Raw genomic sequence first — 22,174 nt, forward strand, 5'->3', positions numbered from 1 at the left:
TGAGACTCCCCATAACACTTTTGGTTACCCAAAATGCATACTGACAATAAAAGGCTTACTGCATATGAACCCCCTTGGTGTAGAAGCACAATCATGGTCTCAAATGAAAGGTAACACTCTGACGTTTCTTTATTGGTATTTTGATTTTATGCCAGTGGTTCTGATGTAAAAGGACTACTCAAAATATGGAATAATTACACAAAAGTCTCTATTTTTGCATTTTTGTCTTTGGTTCAATGGGTGTGTATAAGATGGACTATACATCTGCACAATATTGGATAAAACAAAATGAATATTCTATTTCTTGATATTCTTGTGGATATTTCAAGACCCAATATGCTGCATCTACATATTGCTAAGGATATACACTGCAGCTAGAATATAGGGAGGCACCAAAGGCGGAGGAGGGGGATGATGAGGGCATTTTTGATTAAAATTAATTGAGACATAGTAAGATTAATTTGACAATGTAAAGCACTATACAGATTATACATGAACAAAGTTCATGAAGGGACCTATTTCCCGATAATGACCGGCGGTCTATACATTATCCCACTTATTACACGGCTACTTGCCAAAATGAAACAATAAACTCCCCATGTTTTGACTCTTTAGCCTAGGCTATGGCTTATTTGTTACGTTTCATCGTGGCTTTTGCTGAGAAGCAAATAGTTTGCAACAACACAAGCTGAACTTGAATCAAACATTCTTTTAGAACACAGCTGATCAACCGTCTGCTTTCACTTTTGAATGAAGTTCCAGTCCTTGCGTAGTGATATGAAAGACATGAATTAGAAGCACAAAACACATTTTCCTTGACGGCGGTCTGTTATACTTAGCAACGGTCTGTTATCGAGAAATAGCAGGCCACCGAACTTTGGGAAGGCCCATTCAAGTAAATGGAACATTCTTCAGCATTATGAAGGGCCGTGTAATAACTGTCAATAATAAGGAGTTTGTTTTACAAGATGCTGTCATCACAGAAAAGGACCCTGAATGCATTGCAACTGATTACAACTGAATACACTCTTAGAAAAAAGACTCTGAAGGGTGCTTTAACCACATAGGTTCCTAAGCATGGAAATGGAACCATTTCACCAACTAAAGGTGCTATTTCAATGCTTATGTTCAGTGATGTTGTTGAGTTGGTTGTAGGGATTATGGGTATATATTAGGGGTGTGAATCTCTCATGTAAAAGACGATACGATTCGCATCTAGATACATGGGCATGATTCGATACAAGAAAAGATACATGTTTATAAAAAACGATTCAGTACGATTCGATGCGATGCAGTTCAAGAATGGAAAACATTCTGAAAGATTTTTTATAATTTGCTCAAGGTGCACATTCATTTTATATTATCAATTATCATGGTCATGGTTGTCAATTAGGCAACAAAATGTGTGAATATGATTATCTAAACTGAGGTTTGTTTCATATACTGTATTGAAATGAAAAAAGAATAGTCTACATTTCAGTCAAACACAGCAGCCAAATACAACATAAAAATACATTGTTAGACTTTACAGATTTTATAGAGTTATATCTGATTGTTTTCATGGAGCTGTAGCCTTGTTGAGGTAAGACAATACCGAAATAAAATAAAACAGTGCTTAAGACACTCTTGGCCTTTTCTCATATAGGCCTAGCCTACCCTACAAGAATAAAATAGGCCTACAAATCAATGAACTCTCTGGGCTTATTTTGTTCCAACAGTAGACCTAATGCAGAAACCTAAAATGTCTGAGTGAATATGAACAAAATCATTGGCTAATAATTTATGCATCGTTTTAGCATCAAGGGCCAAATTATTATTTAACATTAAGGAAATCCCTTCATCAAAGGTAAGGCTACTCTACAGACTATCGTTGCTGTTTAGGAATGCTATAAGTGCTTAATTTCGCGCTGGATTTCGAAAAACAAAAGCCGACCGAGTGCAATTGTCACATGCTTAAGTTGGAATAGATGTATGGGTAATGAGGTCATTTGACAACTTTGGGCAATGAATGTAACCAAAAACGAACTGCATTACCCACAATTCCATGCCACGTATCGTTTCAAAACCGGAAGTGGGATGAACGCGCTGCTTGGAACGTAAATGAGAGTCTGAGCGAGCAGAAAAGGTTGTGCACCGATTCATAACAAGTAAATCGATATAACGACCGGTTCATTTCAGTTTTTTTCCGATACGGGGCTTCACGTATCGATGTAGCCGTATCTTACACGTTAAAAACAGATACCGATACGTATCGGTTAATCTTTACACCCCTAGTATATATGTACCGGGCCGTGGGACATTCCTAACCAGGCCGTAGCCTACGACATGAGTTTAAAAAAAACTAAACTCAATTTAATTCGCAATAATGTCACGTTTTTACATGGCATAGGCCTATATGCAGTTGTTTGATTGCACGCATGTTTGCATTTTGCAAGGTCTATTTTCTTACGTCTGTCTGTCCCGCCTTCAACACTTTACATATTGCCTTCAGCGTTGCGCAGCCTCAGGTCAGCTCACTTCACTTGATCAGTTCTTGGCGAACGGTAGTGTCACACAAAGTTAGCTAAACTGCTAGAATGAGCAACAAAAAACAAGCATCTTTAGCAGGTCACTGGCCAGAGTGTTCGAGAGCCGCTGCAGAGATTTCTTACAGAAAAAAAGTCACCGCTGCACATTTTAGTGATGAGGACTGGGTGTCAAAACTCGCTTACCTGTGTGGCATATGTTGCTAATTACCTCAACCTGTCACTCCAGGGGAGAATGACGACTGTCTTTAAACTGGCAGATAAAGTCGCTGCATTTAAAGCCAAGCTTGGTTTGTGGGGACGGGGTGTATTTGATATGTTCCAAACAGTAGTGGGGGTTTTGGGAGAGACTGAGGCAGGGCCCTTTCTCTCGCAGCTGGTGCGCGATCACCTTGTTGCGCTTTCAAATGAGTTTAAGCGTTAGGCTACTTCCCATCCTCCAAAGATCCACGGCAAACCAATGAGTGGGTCCGCAACCCATTTGTCAATATCCCGAATAGTCCTAACTTGTCAGCGCAGGAGGAAGAGCAGTTGATCGAAATTGCAAATGACGGTGGTCTTAAGAGTGTGTATGAGGAAACCTCTCTGGCGGGTTTTTGGATCAAAACCAAAGCAGAATATCCCGAGATAGCCGTAAAAGCGCTGAAAACGTTGCTACCATTTCCCACCACGTATCTATGCGAGGCCGGGTTTTCTGCAATGACTGCAACTAAGACCAAATTGCGCAATCGACTGGACATTTCAAACACACTGAGGGTGTCACTGTCTTCCATCACCCCCATCCAAGAGTTAAAATGACAGAGTAGACTGTTATTGACTCTAATAGAGTTACATTTACTACAGTTGGAGTAAAATATACTCTAGCATATTAGTTAAAAAACAGAGTTAAAATCACAAGAGTTAATCATCCACCTCATTTTCTCATTTGGACGCCATTTTAGAAATTTCTTGGGAGATGTTTGCCTAATTATTATTTGGATATTATTCATAAAAAATCAAGTGTTTACTTCTGGTTTATTCCAAAGTCATTCGGTAGCTTTAAGATTTTTTTCTGGACTAGGCTACTAAAAAATTACTTGCAAGTTTGTAGGCTAGCATGTGCTACAGTAAAATAGGCAAATACTGCTAAGCTATCTATAAACGGAGTCTCTGTTATCAAGCCTATAGCTGTTCACAAAGAATAGTCAAAGCGGACAAACATTATAATAATACTAATAATTATAATTATTGTATGTTTGTTACATGCAAGTGTGTAAGGGCTCAGACAAATTACTAACTGGCGGAACGTGCCTTCTGGCATCTCACGTCAGAGACGAACGTTAGTAGCCTATCACCCACTTCCTTCCATTTGAGAGAATGCAGCGACGCGACGGAGCCTGGTTAGAAGAATCTCTCTGAAGTGCAGTTGAAGGTGAGTAGATGTTCATCTAAAATACACTTACTAGAGATTTATTTCACATGTTCCGTAGTATGCCTCGAAAATGATAAACAATAAGCGGTGATGCGAAAGAGGAGTGTAACTTAACGTAAATGTATGGTCAAGATATCATTCTGAAATGTGTTGACCTTCAGGGGCTAACGTTAACGTTAAGTTAACTGCTAACGAAGGTTGAAAGTTAACATGAACGTTACCTCTGTGTAACATGAGGTACATGTCAATTCGTGCTCCTGTATTGTACAATGCTATACGTTTTTTTTATCATGTTAATATTTACTCAACCAAATATGATACCAGTATAATCGTCTTTAATGGTCAACATTGACTTGGTTAGCAGCTAGCCTATCAGCCAACGTAGCTCTCATTGGCAGCTTAGCATAATGCAAATCAGCTATCAAATAAAGGCTATGGTTAGCTTAATGAGGTAACAGTTACTGTTGTTAGCTACTTAACATTAACAGTCATTAATAGGGCAAATTAGCTTAAAGTTCATGCTCTACCAAAAAGCTTGTTTCACGTAAAACAGGCATCCATAAGCATGAATTTGGCCTTCACAAGTTGGTTATTTCAAAACTAGCTGCATTAATTGACTATCAAGGACATGTGTTGATTGCTGAATGTGCATCATTGATAGCATAGAAGACACGTGTTCAGTGCAAAGTGCCAACAGGTGCACGTGCCACATTTACTAGTTTAGTCGGTGTCACTGAGATAGTTGTTACCTGTTTTTTTTTTAAGAAACTGTTTTAAAAGTAGTGTTGATTTTGTCTGAATGTTTGATTTTATGTTTTCTCAGGATGTTGGTGAAAGTTAAATACCAGGCAGACCAGATACATTAAAATGGTGGAAACTGATGCCACTCTAGAGGATTTATTTAACCAAGGTACTGATTTATTCAATTGTTGCATCACATTTACTAGTTTAGTCAGTGTCACTGAGATAGTTGTTACCTGTTTTTTTTTTTAAGAAACTGTTTTAAAAGTAGTGTTGATTTTGTCTGAATGTTTAATTTTATGTTTTCTCAGGATGTTGGTGAAAGTTAAATACCAGGCAGACCAGATACATTAAAATGGTGGAAACTGATGCCACTCTAGAGGATTTATTTAACCAAGGTACTGATTTATTCAATTGTTGCATTGTTTAAGTCTATTGTCAGTTTTTTTTTGTAATGTTCTGTTAATTTTTATTTTAGTGTTCATGAAATTTGATATTTAAGCCAAACACCAAGCTGGACTAAAATGTATGATGAGTTTGGTACAGAAGATTGACAACTATATGTCTGAAGATGTGGTGAAGGATCCAAAATGTGGTGTATTAAAGCTGAAGCCTGCAGAAGATGATGGTGAGTTGTAATATGGAATGTAGTTAAAACTTGGTACAAGTTTTGTGAATATATCAACAGCGGTTGCAACACATTGTTTTGATGGAATTCCACTCTGTGGGGTTTGTGGATGTTGATTATGTCCGTCTTTGAGCCTATTTAGTGTTTAAAAATCTCAGCCATCAAAGACTACATGACATACAGCCGTCACAGGTACTGGACATGACTATATTACTGATTTATTCTGTCCTTTGCTATCTGCTTTGTAGTAGATGCATTATGTGATTCAGATGACACCACTGCCTTGTCTCCAAATAAGCCCAAGGGAGATGATGGGGTAGAGCAAGTAAGTGGCATTTTTTCCCTAGTTAAATATTGGTAAAATCTTTATGCTGCCCATTAACACAAAGGTAACCTAAACTGAAACCCACACTGAGGTATTTTTTTTTCTTCAAAAAAATTCCACACACTCAGATCTGTGCAAAATGATCTTTCTATTCTAGATTTCGGTCATAGACCCTCTTCAGGAATCCTGAAAAAGGCCCATGACCGAAAGCTATATAAAAAGATAATTTTGCACAGATGTGAGTGTGTGGATTTGTCATGCTGTGCTTGACTTTTGACTTTAAATCCCAGCATCTCAACCACCAGATGAACAGCATTATTTGTCTCTTTTAAATGATTGAACTTGAAATGAAACCATTTCATAAGTATTTCTGCATACAAATTGTAATGAATCTGTTTAAGATCAAATACATTGTTTACAGTGCACTGAATTTCACATTGATCTCCATTTCTCAAGGTCACCGAGAGCTGTCGGTACAGGGAAAAAAAACAAAACAAAAAAACAATCGGATTCACTTAGCTCGAGATGCTGCAGCCAGGAAGCTACTGCGCTACACTCTAGGGGCATGTTCCTGAGCCCCAATGTTCATGACCCCAGAGTGTAGCGCTGTAGCTGCACAGTCGCTTTAGCTGCTGGCTTTAGCAACTCGAGCTATGTAAAACCGATTGTTTTCGTTTTACATACTCGGTGACCCAAGAAATGGAGATCTATTTGGAAAATCGCTGGATTTCCCCTTAATGCTGGAACTCACCCTACTTTACACTGTTTTATAGGAACATTTCTATGATCCAGCCAGCGGATCAGGGTACCTGGCCTGACGCATTAAAACAATTCAGAGGAAAGCTTCAGGAACCACAAAGTCCAGCACACAATGAACATAATGGAGGACCAGCTTCTGAAGATGTGCCCGAGCCAGTCCTGAATGAAGAACAGCTGAGAGAGGCGGTATCTCTAATGAAGCATTCTTCTGATGAAGAAGTTGTGCGGCTGAAGGTGAACGTTTGATTATCGTCAGAAAAAATGGTCCATGACCCTCAATCACCTCATATGCTTGCAACATTCTCTCGATTCGTGGATGTAATGGATCAGATTGAGCAAGACTGTGTTACTGTTTGGTGAGATTTCAGCGAACCTTCTTGAGAGGTGGTCAACTATGTTCAAAGAGAAGACTATTAAACAGAGTAAAGGTCTTTCTTCCTCCAGCATCGAACTGCAAAAAAGGATCCAGGTAGCAGAATCACCACATGGGCTGTGTCCCGGTAGAACACTCAGGTTAAAGTGTGGTGAGACTGGGTGTTTCAGGGACATTTTCTGGCTTTTAGAAAACATTTGGAAATGTTACATGAGTATAGCGTTAATAATGTTCATGTTTTGGAAAATAACTGTAGTGAACACAGAAGTAATGATTTGGCGGTAGATTTTGATACAGTGGTTCCTGTTATGCATTCTGCTGTACATGAGATACAGGTTAAGGAAACTATTCAGTTTTTTGAGTGATAAGCAAAGTGTTGAGGAAATGAATCATACTTTAAGTCATCTTGAAAATCTCTTCTAGGCCCCATCCATTGGATCTTACCTTAGGTATGAGCTACACCAGGCGCGTAACTGAAGCGTTCCGTTCGCGACGCGTAAAATTCATTTTAAATGAATGGTCTATTTTTTTCGAACGTACGCGCCGCTATCACGTCTGATGTAGCTACCGCCATTGATTATAGTGGCAGCTAATTGTTGCAGCAGACGCTATGCGAACGTAATGCTTCAGTTACGCGCCTGGTGTAGCTTCACTGTTAGAATGTGTGGACTTAAACATGTCGGTGATGCTAGAATGTTTCAGTACAGGCTGTAGAGTGAGTAAAATTGGTATGTAAGCTAATGTATCACTAACAACAACTTGATATTATGTTCTAGTGGCTTTGTTCCATTTGATGCCAAATGTGTTGTACATGCATTTACAAAAGGAAAAAAAAAATGAAACTTTTTATATTGTATATTGATACATTAACTTAATATTTTGTAATAAATATATTTTCAATAATTTGTCTGTATGTCCTTCAGATTTTGTAGAGCTTGATAAAGACAAGCAAAATGGTGACTCTAGCAAGAGTAGCTGGGAATAAACTCTGAATAGAGATAAACTAAGATTACCCCATTAAGAGTTAAGATGACTCTGGAAAGAGTTGTTGGCTTATAGAGTAGATTTTTCTTTACTCCCTGTGGAGTTTATCTTGGTGATTTTTCAACTCTCTATAGAGTAAATTTAACTCTGAAAAATGTGCTCTAGGAGAAGAGTCAAATTTACTCTCTGTGGGGTGGGACCAATGGGTCTCTATGACAGAGTCAGAATCGACTCTATTAGAGTTGAAAACAACTCTGACAATTTTACTGTGTGGAACCTACTTGTTGCAGGGAAACAAGCACAGGGCTCCCACTGATTATATTCGTAATGCACGTTTAGTTCCCATGTTTTGTTCCCATATTTTGTTAAGCATGTTCACACTTGATAGATGTAGCTTCAAGTTGTTCAATTTGCATAGTTCATTTTGTTCAATTTTCACTTCTTCAAGTTCACGTTTTTCACATTTTTAAGAGTTTGTTACCTTCACTGTTAACTGGAGCTAGTTCTTTTCAAGTAATGCATGCACAACACATATGGAACATGGAACCCCCGAGACCCCCCCCCCCTCCCCCCGGTCCGTAAAAAAAAATGGGAATCAAACCGGTCCATGGTACATAAAAGGTTGGGGACCCCTGATTTAGATGGTCATCTAGCCTAGGCTTGTGGCACCAACAAATAATTACGGTAACGCTTTAGAATAACATGTGCTTATTAGGTATTAACAGTGCATAATAAGCAGTTAACACTTCATTACTAACAGTTAGTTAATTTTATCCTTTAATAACGGACTTCCGGTGACGCCATGTCTAAGGCATAAGCCAAAATTGGGATTGTCTATGGAGGAACTGAAAACTGAAATAAGAAGGCTGGAGACAAGAACAACAGAGGCGGAAGATCGCATTAGTGCGGCAGAAGACGATGGGAAAAGGTATGAGAGAGCAATGAGATATCTGCTGCGCCGTGATATGGACTTAACAGCCAGATGTGAAGACCTGAGGAATAGGATGAGACGCAATAATTTGAGAATATATAAGGTGCCTGAGGGGAGTGAGGGCAGAGATGTTAGGGAGTTTTTTTTTTTTTTTTTTTTTTTATTAAACTTTTTTATTTTTCTCACAGCAAGTTACAAACAAAAAACAAATGAACATAAAGGACAAAGAAAGGACAAAGAAAGAAAGGGAAAAAAAAACACACTCACACACAAAATATGTAACCCCCCACCCCCTTTACTCCCCAAAAAGAGACAGCCATCCAGATATCAAAATGTATATTATCGCAAATCTTACCCAGATCTTCTATTTATCCCATCCTTCTGCTTCTTTAATTTTAACCCATCTTTCCATATATTGTTTCCTGTCCATATCATATGCCATTAAGCACTCTGTCATCGAGTAAGACTTAACATATTGTTTAAGGCATTTTAGCTCCTCTGTTCTAATTATAAATAATTTCCCCAAAAAGATAACAATATTTGTTATACTAGTTCCATTTTTCTCCAAGTCACCCAGTAGCACTGTACATAAATCCAACTGAAAGATGTTAGGGAGTTTGCAAAGGAGTTGATACAGTCCGTCCTCGACCCAATGCCTGAAGTGAGCCTAGAAATTGAGAGAGCCCATCGGTCTATAACAACCAAGCCGACGAGTCCCAATGCCACTCCGAGATCTCTCATCATAAGATTTGTGGACTATTCCGTGAGAGAAAAGATTCTCAGACAAGCATGGGGCCAAAAACCTGTTTTCAAAGGAGAACAAATATACTTTGACCACGACTAGGCCTACTCCCCAGAGTTACAAAAGAAGAGAACGCAGGTTAGAGAGGTCATCAAAAGTTTAAAAGAGAAAAACATCAAAGCTACCCAGACAGCATTTACATCTGTGCCAGATCCGTTTTTGAATCAGCAGATACGCGCAGCAGTCGCACTCACTATGCAGATCGATCTGCACCAACTTTGCGCCAGACTTGTCTGTAGCTTCTGACTTTGACAGTCCATCCAGCGGGTGCGGTGCCTATCCGGGGCAGCTTCGCAGACCAGACGCGCCACAACTGAATTGAGTCCGCCCGGCGGGTGTGGGCCGGATCCGCAGGAGCTGCGCAGACCTGACGCGCCACAACTAACGGAACACTTTTCCCCCACATAAACCTGCAACTCTATCTGATTATGCAGAGTGGAAGACTGCAGGCTGCATCGTCTTTGTGATTATTGGTAAGTGCATTATACAAGTATCATTTTAAAAGTAAACTGGCGTTGATGTCATCTTAGTCTGTTAAATATTCAGGCCTGTATTAAACATGAAAGTGTACAAACTTAGTTTACTCTGAAATTCTGACAACCTGCAACGTGCCAGACAAGCTGGGTATAGCTACGGTTAGCTGGTAATCTAGGTTCTTTTAAACATGCATCCACAACTAATCTGAACATATGCTTTAAGGCTGAATTGGTGAGCTTTGCTTATTATTCACCAAAATCGCTGAATATCGTGTCCATTGTGTGTTAGCTGCAAATTCGTAGCCACGTTAGCGCTACCCAAATTGTCTGTAGCTAGCCTTGCTGCTAGTAGCACTGCAGGTATTGCATAGCCGGCCAGCGTTATTTAAGCCTGTTTAAAATTGATTTAGAGTGGAAAAACTTGGCAGTAAACACTTTTTTTATTGAAGGTCCACAAGAATTGTCGCTGTCCTCCAGTTTATCCGGTTTGCATGTTAAGTTGATGAGACCTGTTCAAGCAGTTTTTTGGGTTTTTTTTGCGATTGCCTACCAAACTGAATATAAAGGATGCAATGCGTTGGCATATTATACTGTTATAAAATAAATAATCTTTGGATGTTGAATCTAATATTTACTCTTTGTTTCTTTGCTTTGTGTGCTTTTTGTACATCTCACAGGAGCAGTGAGGAGAATCGCAGGTTGATGCCTAACGTTAATTGGGCTAGTTTTTGCCCTGGACCTCTGACATCCATCCGTGAACGGCGCTGCAATTCACCGTCTGCTCGAAAAATATTTCTCAGGACAGCTACTAGCCTCTGCGAGAGATCTACCGCTGCCGCGACCAAGGAACTGCTGCTGACCTGCGAGCTGCCATGCTAGCAGCCTGCCCTGCAGTCTGGATTGAGTAGCAGATAACGTCAGACAGCGAAGCTGTTCTTGTTGAAACCTGTCCCCCAAATTATAATTTCTTCCACTCAATTAGACAAGGCAAACGAGGTGGTGGAATTGCCTCCATTCTCTCAAACAAATATAGTTGCACTAGAGTCAACTGTGGCGAATTCGCTTCCTTTGAGTATAGGAAGGCTGACCCAGCTGTACTTCTATTAACCTTATACCGCCCTCCTAAACTATGGACTGGCTTTCTCGACCAGTTTTCTGAACTTATGTCGCTCATCATCACTAGCTATGATCGGATAATTGTAAATGGCGACTTTAATATTCATGTCAATAAGACAACTGATGCTAAAGCCAGTAAGTTCCTTAATATGTTGGACAGTTTAGAGCTAAAGCAGCATGTTACAGGACCCACCCACAACCTTGGCAACACCCTCGATCTAGTCATTTCTAGAGGGATAGAAGTCACAGACTTATCAGTAAATGATATAAATATGTCTGATCATTATTGTGTATCTTTTGATATAGTAATACATACTCCAAAAATTCATCCCGAAATTGCAATCAAATCGTGACTCTTGGACATTAGAGCAGAACAGCAGTTCATAGCTCTTATAGACTCCATAAATTTAGATATTTTACATCATCCCATTGATCAAATGGTAGAGGCTCTCAATCATGAATTAGGCGCTCTGCTTGACAGAGTGGCACCCTTAAAGACTAAAAAAAGGCCCTGTAGCAAACTGACACCTTGGATGAATGAAAATATCCATGATCTAAAAAGATCATGTAGAAAAGCTGAGAGAACATGGAGAAAAACTAAGTTACAGGTTCACCGTGCCATTCTAAAAGAAAAAATAGCTAATTATAATAGAGCTATTCGGAATGAGAGAAGGAACCACTTCTCTAAGGTAATTGCTGAAAACAGTGGAAACTCATAGGGTGTTGTTCTCCACCATTGATAGGCTATTGCATCAAACACCTTTTGATACACTCAGTCAGGCATCCTCTCTAAGATGCGAAGAATTTGCAGACTTCTTCAAAAACAAAGTCATTTCTATAAGGGAGGCTATTGGTAACATAAGTAATACACCCAAAAACAGCCCCCCAAAGTTAAGGTTCTTTAGCAGTATTACTCAATCTGAGCTTGGTAAAATTATAACTCAAACCGGCTCCTCCACATGTGTTTTGGATCCAATCCCTACTAGATTCCTCAAAAATGTATATGATAGCTTAGCTCCCTTTATTCTCAAGGTAATAAATACCTCATTAGAAACAGGTATATTTCCAACTGCTTTTAAAACCGCTGTTGTGAAACCTTTACTTAAAAAGTCGAATCTTGACCATACCAATCTGAGCAACTACAGGCCTATATCAAATCTACCGTTCCTGAACAAAGTACTTGAAAAAGTCGTTTGTAATCAGTTAAATACCTTCCTCAACGAAAACAGTATCCTTGAAAAATTCCAATCAGGTTTTAGATCAAATCACAGCACAGAAACAGCTCTAGTAAAAATAGTCAATCATCTTAGACTGGCTACTGACTCAAACAAAGTCTCAACCCTTATTCTTCTGGATTTGAGTGCGGCATTTGACACCATTGATCATAGCATCCTAATTCACCGCCTTGCGAAGTGGGTGGGTCTCTCTGATAATGCTCTAAACTGGTTTCAAACCTACATTACTGGCAGAGATTTTTATATCAGTCTAGGAGATCATGTGTCTGAAAAACATGACTTGCCTTTTGGTGTGGCCCAGGGGAGCTGCCTTGGTCCCCTGCTATTTTCCCTATATATGCTTTCGTTGGGAAACGTCATAAGTCAGCATAATGTAAACTTCCATAGCTACGCAGATGATACCCAATTGTATATTTCTGTGGAGCCAACTAACCCAGATGGCCTTTGCTCCCTCACTGCATGCCTAACCTCCATTAATCAGTGGATGAGCAAAAATTTCTTGAAACTAAATGATGACAAAACAGAGGTACTTTTGGTTGGACCAAAACTAAAGCGAGACATTGTTCTTAGTAATCTGGGGAACTTGGCGCACCAGGTCAAACCAAAAGTAACAAGCCTCGGTGTCATCTTAGATGCAGAGTTAAGTTTTAAGCCCCATATCAGTAAAGTTACTCAGACAGCCTATTTCCACCTGAGAAACATTGCCAAAGTGCGGCCCTTTTTAACTCAACAAGATGCAGAAAAACTAATTCATGCCTTTATTACTAGCAGGTTAGACTACTGCAATGCACTTTTCACTGGTCTTCCCAAAAAACATCTAAAGAAATTGGCACTCATACAGAACTCTGCGGCTAGACTTTTAACTAAGACCAAGAAGAGAGAACACATCACCCCTGTGTTGGCTGAACTGCACTGGCTCCCTATTTCCTATAGAATTGATTTTAAGGTTATGTTAATTACTTACAAAGCTCTGAATGGCATAGCACCTTCATATATCTCTGAGCTTTTAATATCGTATCAACCACAAAGGAAACTTAGATCATCCAATTCTAATCTTTTAATCGTACCCAAAGTGCTCCACAAGCAAAGTGGAGAAGCTGCTTTTATCCATTATGCCCCAAAACTATGGAACACCCTGCCTCTGTACATCAAGCAGGCGAGTTCAGTAAATATTTTTAAAAAAGATCTGAAAACATACCTGTACAGGAAAGCTTTTAGTTAAACTCATCTTATCCTGTAGACTACTTTTTCAGATTATTCTACATCTGCTGCCATTGGAGGGCGCAGCCAGCCAGAAGCAGATGGGCTCCCCCTATTAAGTCAGGTTCTGCTCAAGGTTTCTTCCTGGAATATGGGAGTTTTTCCTTGCCACAGTTGCCATATGGCGTGCTTATGGGGGGTAAAGGGTTAAGGCTGTTATTGTTATATATTATATATGTAATAAAGTTATTTTCTATATTTTTGATATGTTGCTGAGTGGATCATAAACGGCCCCAGCAATGAAGAAAAGTGATTGATAATGACTGACTGACTATTATTGTGTTACATGCTTCAAATGTAAAGCACTTTGAGCTGCATTCTGTGTATGAAAGGTGCTATACAAATAAAGCTTATTATTATTATTATTATTATTATTATTATTATATTAACGTCGAAGATCTCTCACGAAACAACAAACTGTCGCTGTCAAAGTCCACCGAGCTGCTGATCTGCAGGATCGCCCAACTGTTCTGTGCTTTCAGTGCTCACCAGACTGCCAGTAATCTTACATCCTCCGACACAGCTGAGCGCCGTCGTCATCATCATCATTGGACATCAGCCGGTTAGATGCAACCGCAACGGACTATGTTAACATAACATTTTCTTTCAGTGCGTTTGGCGGAGTTTGTTTTCATCAACATACGCCAATGAAAATGGTAGCAAAAATTAAAAAAGACACATTACGCTTACATTTCACATATTGGTTTGTGTTATGTTGTAGGCATAGGCCTAAGGTTAGGCTAGCGGACACACTGTTCTATTTTGCCTTTTTAAAATAAAAAACTATTTTGAAAATTACAAATTGTGTGGGCCTTAATTGTCTGATAGCTTAAATATGAATCACAGGCCAGGGCCAGATGAGCCCCAGATGTAGAATATGAGTCTGGGCCAGATCCGCACCAAATGCCATGGCAATATAACTGTACTGGGCCAGTTCTGGCCCAGATCTGTCTCTGATCCGTAATTCCAACCTGTTCCGGTATTGGCCCGTTGGAAGAAATGACCCCGGGGCAGGTCCGTTTAGTGGATCTGCGCCAAATGCTAATGACGATCTGGACCAAATCTGGCCCAAATATATTTTGCTGTCTGGGTAAATGCATCTACCCAGCACAGCTAAAAGTCTTCATGGATTCTGGTGAGAAGACCTATCCGACGCTAACAGAAGCACTCCCGACACTTCGGGAACTTAATATCCAACCTCAGATAGATGAACGGGAGCAGATGGAAGGGGAGATGGGACGCTACAGGTGGAAAAGCGCAGGAAGGAGAAAGGAGAGAGATTCAGCGACGCTGGCGAATGCGGATGTAAGGGCCTTCTTTGAGGAAGCAGAGTGACATTGATTACGCCGAGTTTTCTTCTACAATTTGGATATGTTAAAGACTACAACGTTAGGACATTAATCGTTTTTTGCAATGTTGGACGGAACTTTTGAAACGCGAGGCTGTGCAGACTGAGCTGCAATCGTCAGGGATGGATTACTGAACGGGCCTACCGGGCCCAGGCCCAAGGGGTCAGGGGGCCCTGAAGCCCAAGCCTTTGCATGGAATCATTGCCTCAATATCAACAAATCAGGATGTAGGCTATGAATCTGATTGAATTTACTGTAGTATTGGCCATCTCCAAAATGCACCAAAATACAGGAAATCAAACAAATTAAAAAATTTCTGGGGGAGGACCCCCAAACCCCCCCTCCCACATATACGACAATAAGTGGGGGGCCCTTAATACATCTGGGCCCAGGGGCCCGAAAGTTCATAATCCGCCCATGGCAATCGTTCTACGAGACGGACGACAGCAGCCCAAACACACTGAGTGTGACACCCGCGGAGGAGCTGTCACCACCCTTCGCCCAGGCAACACCAGGAGCTGGTTTGTTCAGTCTAACGACCAAACAATTTTGTCAAGTTTTTGATTACCAGCTGGGTATGTGGAAGTCTATGGTTCATAACTTTGTTCTTAGGTTAGGCTTAGGTAATTGTTCTATTTTATTTTTAATTTGCTTTTTTCACCTTGAGTTAAATGCTGGGCTGTCATTATGTATATTGTGTGAAACTTTTGTGGAGATAAAAGATAGGGTGCATAGAGATGCAGTGACATACAGGCTGAGATATGGACGGGTTAATCTGTGTTAGTTACAATGTGAAGGGTTTGGGCAATCCAATCAAGAGAAAAAAGATATTAGGTCAACTTAAGAAATTACATTGTTCTGTAATGATTCAAGAGACTCATCTGTCGGAAAAAGAACACCTAAAATTAAAAAGAGAATGGGTGGACCAGGTATTTAGCTCTTTCTTTGAGAGCGGGAGAAAAAGGGGGGTGGCCATTTTACTGAACAAATCAGTCTACTTTAACCATACACAGACTATTAAAGATAAAGAAGGGAGATATGTTATGGTAAGAACTCTTTAGGACTAGGAACTGCAGTATTGAACCCATCACTATATCAGACCATGCACCAGTGACTTTGGAGGTGAGGATAGGGCCTAGTAAACAGTTTGAATACTGGAGACTGAATGTTTCTTTGTTAAATGACGACTTAATTAAACAAGAAATAAAAAAAGATTTAATAGAATACATAACATTAAATGATAATGGAGCTGTATCTCCCTCTATCCTGTGGGAGGGGGCCAAAGTGGTGATGAGGGGCAAAATTATTGCAATTTCTTAAAGACTGAAAAAGCAAAGATTACCTCAACAAGATAAATTAGAGAAAGAAATTAAGGAACTAGAGACAGAGCACAAGCTATCTAATAACCAGGAAGTATTAGCAGTACTAAAGGAGACTAGTCAAACATTGGATGACCTGTTAATTTCTAAAGCAGAAGGTGCATTAAGATTTACAAAAAGAAAATATTATGAATTTGGAAATAGAGCAAGCCGTTTATTGGCTTTCCAACTCCGAAAAGAACAATCTAGTAGAATTGTTCACAAGATACAGTGCCATATCATGGTAAGATGCTAACGCAACCACATGATATTGCAGAGGCATTTGCTAAATACTATGAAAAGCTATATGAGGAAGAGAGGGACCCACAGATAAAAGAAAAAATGGACATATTCTTTAACTCAATTAAAATGTCTAAATTAACATCATCTGAATCAGAAATGTTGTCTTCTCCAATTACAGACAAGGAAATTAAAGATAATATTCAAAATCTAAAAAAATAATAATTCACCAGGTGTGGACGGATTTCCAGGAGAATATTATAAAACATTTATAAATGAATTAACACCATTATTGCTCAGAGTGTATAACTATGCACTTAAAGAAGGGGACCCACCTGGCTCATGGTCAGAAGCAATAATTAGTGTAATCCATAAAGACAATAAAGATCGATCCAACACAATGCAAATCCTACCGCCCAATTAGTCTCCTGTGTGTAGACCTTAAGATATTAACGTCAATAATAGCAAAGAGGATACAGAAATATATATATAAACTTGTGAAACCAGATCAGACAGGATTTATCAACAATAGACAAGCAGTAGACAACATTAGAAGAGCCCTTAATTTACAGGAAATTGCAGCCAAAAGAAATGCCACGTCAGTGCTTCTCAGCCTTGATGCTGAGAAGGCATTTGATAGGGTTGACGGGCTCTTCCTCCAACAGACCCTTAGATGTATGGGCTTTAATGATACATTTATTAAGTGGATTCAAATGTTCTATAGCAATCCTAGATCCAGTTTCTATGCTTATGGTTAACAGAATATGGTTTGATGCAAACCATATTCTGACACCAATGGAGATGTTTCAATGGGCAAAAGAAAACATTAAGAACATTACATTCCTCTTTGTTAGTGCAGAAGATATTAAAAAACACGAGGAAACATACAAATTGGAGAGACGTTATGCCTCGGCCAACACGATCAGTGGAACAGGATCGCATCATTGCTTTATATCAATTTTGAAGTTTCATGGCGGGTCTCTTTCATGGGGGATAAGGGGTTACAGTCCGTTACAGTCTCAGTATTTAATTGTTTGCCATCACTGAGCATAATACTAAGTTATTTCCACTATTTTCATGCTTAATCATCACTAAATTCTCCCTGATCTGCATTCCAGACTTCTGGGAAACAATGTCCAAAATGGTGCATTATGAAGAAAAAAAATCTTATTATGGAGCTTCATAGGTCAAAGGTTTTATTTCATTAAAAGAAAGAACAAATCTGTATCTTTATCTGGTATAAATCCCATTAAGATGATCAAGTGCCCACATGGTCATTTGGGGGTCCAAATATGGGGTTCCAAAAGAGTCACCTCTGCCGGAGAGGGTTTTTGGACCCCCATGAAACCCCCACCAGTGGTACCATACCCTTCAAATTCATTTTGGCAAGAGCAAGGTTCCCACATATAACAAATAATCCTGTTTAGAATAAATATGATCATTAATTGTGGTGGTAGGGCCACCCAAAAAGTGAAAAATCATACATGCCGTCAACATTTTTTAGGATTTTGGTGACCAACCTCTCACCCAAACAGTAAGGAATATTGATTCTGCCGCCAGAATTGTGTAGTACAGGCTACACACAGAACTACCACACCAGTTTCCAGACCTATACCACTATTAGAACAGACATTATGGGCTTCCAAAAATGCCAAAAGATGAAATGTGAAATTCCAATGTGTCAATTAGGGCCGTGGCACCCAAAATTCAAATGGACGCCACAGCCAAACCGTTTGAGATATTGACCTGAAACTTCAGATTCCTTTGTTTTGGTAACATAAGGTATATTTCCACCACTTTTCAGCAAAATCTGAGAAGTGTCATGTACATGGCTGGCTGAGTTGGCGTGAAATGACCCTTCAGGCTTAATGGTTCCCTAGTGCTGATTTCCAGTAAGTTCCTTTACAGCTGTTGGACATGAGCCATCGACCTTTGATTCAGCATCAGCCATATTTGATCCATCAGGTAGCTGAGACACTACAGACAACTACAGAAAACAACTGTCAATGTCAGATAACTTTTGTATGACGTTTTTTTAAGAGCTATCCACAAGGTCAGGCTGTGGAGATATTTCTCGTGCAGTTTAAGTCTGACAAGAAAACAACAACTCAGGCATCTGATTATTTCCTCTTAGCTATCAAGTAAACGCAGACAATTTTATGTATACGACTAAATTATGTTGTCTGTACAAATGACTCCCTAGCACATTTTCTACTAGCTTTATAGGCAGCTCATTATCATTCCCAACTGATTTTCAATTGAAAATCTGACTTGTTAATGTTTGGGGGCCTTTCAAACAAGCTAAGGACACATACACATGAATATGTGCATTGTTCATATATGCCTCGTTAAAAAGGTAACCCAGGTTTAACCTATCATGGGCCCACAGCAATCTGCCCACATGGGTAATGTAGGTTTAACCCATCATGGGGCCTACTTTAATCTGCCCACATGGGTAACCCAGGTTTAACCCATCATGGGGCATACAGTAATATAACCACATGGGTAACCCAGGTTTAACCCATCATGGGGCCTATAATATAACCACATGGGTAACCCAGGTTTAACCCATCATGGGGCCTACAGTAATCTGCCTACATGGGTAACCCAGGTTTAACCCATCATGGGGCCCACAGTAATCTGCCCACATGGGCTGACGGGCCACTGTGTGAAATCCCCTACTGTACCAATAGAACAAGGAAGTTAACATCTCTCCTGTGTATATTTGAAAAAGTCATTTGCCGTGCCAGCTGAATTTTAAAGGATCACACCAAGGGTAAATACTTTTTTACAGTGCACTTAAAAAGCATCATCTTTTCAGTATGTCCACTTATAATAGGCAAAAATACCTTAACATAATGTTGTGACAAAATGTTGACATTATTATTCGCAGTCATCTGAGCACGGGATATGGAAAAACTGTCCTCGACAGACACCCACACCCCACCCTCCCAGCCCTTTACTACATGGACACAACTACAGCCTACATTTGAAGCCAGACACTGCGGCAACATGCAACTGCACATGTTTCCAAAATATTAAAGTTAAATTATATAACTCTCGATAATAAGGAGTTTGTTTTACAAGATGCTGTCATCACAAAAAAGGAACCTGCATGGATTGCAACTGATTACAACTGAATACACAATTAGAAAAAAATATTCTGAAGGGTGCTATATGGAACCACATAGGTTCTTACAAGCATGGAACCATTTCGCCATCAGAAGGTGCTATTTAAATGCTTATGTTGAGTGTTGATAGTGAATTAGATAGATAGATAGATAGATACTTTATTGATCCCCAAGGGGAAATGTAAAATTGCTTGTAGGGATTATGGGTAAATTATTTTCTGAGTATTGTCAGGATTTCCATTAAGGAGAAGATCATTCTTGAAATAGTAAGGACGTTTTAGAGGGTACACATACCTCCCTTCTGGGTTCAATGCAAAATTGATTACTTTCTCAATTACCATTAACCTGCCCATTTGGTGGTGTCACAAAGCTGGGCACTCAATGCTTACTTGCATTATGTGTCTGTGTACTTCATCTGGGATGGAGTTAATGTTTGCCTTATAAGGTGAGGATTCTTGGACCTTATATATATATATATATATATATATAGTATAGTATATATACTTTTTTGATCCCGTGAGGGAAATTTGGTCTCTGCATTTAACCCAATCGGTGAATTAGTGAAACACAAACAGCACACAGTGAACACACAGTGAGGTGAAGCACACACTAATCCCGGCGCAGTGAGCTGCCTGCTACAACGGCGGCGCTCGGGGAGCAGTGAGGGGTTAGGTGCCTTGCTTAAGGGCACTTCAGCCGCGGCCCACTGGTCGGGGCTCGAACAGGCAACCCTCCCGGTTACAAGTCCAGAGTGCTAACCAGTGGGCCACGGCTGCCCCAGTATATGTTTACTATGGATATAAAAGCTGTAGAAACTGGAGTAATAGTTGTAAAAAAAGAATGTTTGTGAAAAGTTTATATTCACACTGTCAGCACTGCACATCTAAATTTGTGTACATCTGTTCCTGCCTCCAGCACAACCAATACTTTTAGCCTTTTGCAGGATTACGGTGTTGTGGATGGTCATCTATTTGTGGCACCAACAAATAATCACAACATGACAACATGACAGCAACAGTATAAAGCCTTTAGTGTCACTGCCACTTAGTTCTGTGTTTTATTTTAAGATTAAAGTTCAGTTAGGATTGATAAGTAATCTCTTTAAGATGAGGACTGGGGCTGTGGCATTCTAGGAACAAACTTCAAATGGTTCCACATAGAACCATTACAATGCAGAACAAAGGCACATTGTATGTTTCTTTTTTTTAAAGGTTCCATTTGTAACCATTTTGGGGGCCTTCTTTGTATCAAAGAATGGAACGATTTTTAATGAAGACATTAAGAAAAAATTACATATCCATGTTTTTCAATAATAATATTGTCTTGTTTAAAATTGTATTGTTTGTCTGCAAGGCCACCAAACATGAACACATCCACCCTCTCCCTGTTTAGCCAGCTCAATTTTTCAATTGAAAATATAATTTGGGAATGATAAAGAGCTGCCTATAAAACTAGTAGAATGTGTGATATGGAGTCATTTGTGCAGACAAGATAATTGAGTCGTCGTAATACAATTGTCAGTGCGGTTATTTGATAGCTAAGAGGAAATAATCAGATGCTTGAGTTGTTGTTTTCTTGTCTGACCTAAACTGCTCCGAGAAATATCTCCACAGCCTGGCCTTGTGGATAGCTCTTCAAAAACAACTGCATACAGACGGTTAATTCTTGCCATCAACTTTTCATAATCAGTCATACAAAAGTTATCTGACATTGACACAGTTTTTTTTCTGTAGTTGTCTGTAGTGTCTCAGCTAGCTGGTGGATCAAATATGGCTGACACTGAATCAAAGGTTGATGGCTCATGTCCAAGAGCCATAAAGGAACTTAATGGAATTTACTGGAAATCAGCACTAGGGAAACAATAAGCCTGAAGTTTAACATGTTCTCTAAGTCATCATAGTTTGCTTCAGTGAACATATTAGTCTATTAACATACTCCAATATTTAGATAGACCGTTGTATGATTTCAGAACTACATACATGAGCAGGAATCTGACACCAGACCCTGTTGTTGATGGAGCACAGTGTTCCAGTGCAGCTTAGTAACTGATTTACAGACTTGATCATGCTGTTGTCTACAAGCACCTGATCTCCTCCCTGACTCTTATCATGAGCACAGATCTCAATGGCAGAATATGCTGATACGAGAGACTACTACATGAGGCACCATGCTCTCTCTGTAACTGTAGTTTAGTTTTTATGTGATTTTTACCGTAATTAAGCAGCTTTATTGAGATTGCTGTTTTGGAGCAACAGGAAACTGCAGCTCTGCTGCTACTCGATCAGAAGCGGTATGCTTTGCATTGGATGCTGTTTTATGTACGCCAGTGCCTGAAGGCATGTTTTGTTTTAACTTTCCTAAAGGAATAAATGTGATAAAAGCCAGTTTTGGTCTCAGTCCCATCACCGCCTGACCACCGTTACATCTCTTCTGGTGCTACCAGATAAACACCCACAGACACACAACACTGAGCTCAGCACAGTATGGGCTACCTGCACAGCCCTGATTTACTTATGACAACCGGCGTCAC

General features: G+C 39.7%; 1 protein-coding gene and 1 long non-coding RNA gene across 5 annotated transcripts in view; one reads left to right on the forward strand and one right to left on the reverse strand.

The window, feature by feature from the left end:
• Positions 1-22,174, reverse strand: part of LOC143105446 (NACHT, LRR and PYD domains-containing protein 12-like) — a 74,010-nt gene that overhangs the window by 25,683 nt on the left and 26,153 nt on the right. The window lies entirely within an intron of this gene.
• Positions 3,356-8,007, forward strand: LOC143105441 (uncharacterized). 2 transcript variants are annotated; one of them, XR_012983452.1, is made up of 6 exons: positions 3,356-3,936; positions 4,760-4,846; positions 4,989-5,075; positions 5,156-5,305; positions 5,554-5,630; positions 6,404-8,007. It is a non-coding gene; the product is annotated as an uncharacterized LOC143105441 (long non-coding RNA). The 2 variants fall into 2 exon arrangements; XR_012983451.1 differs by lacking the exon at positions 3,356-3,936 and having other exon boundaries at positions 3,963-4,846; positions 6,404-8,006.

The sequence above is a fragment of the Alosa pseudoharengus genome, unplaced genomic scaffold (assembly GCF_046254945.1).
Source record: "Alosa pseudoharengus isolate Yale_2024_CS ecotype anadromous, Long Island Sound unplaced genomic scaffold, YU_APseudo_1.1 YU_APseudo_1.1_scf_56, whole genome shotgun sequence".
In the NCBI taxonomy this organism is placed as follows: Eukaryota; Metazoa; Chordata; class Actinopteri; order Clupeiformes; family Clupeidae; genus Alosa; species Alosa pseudoharengus.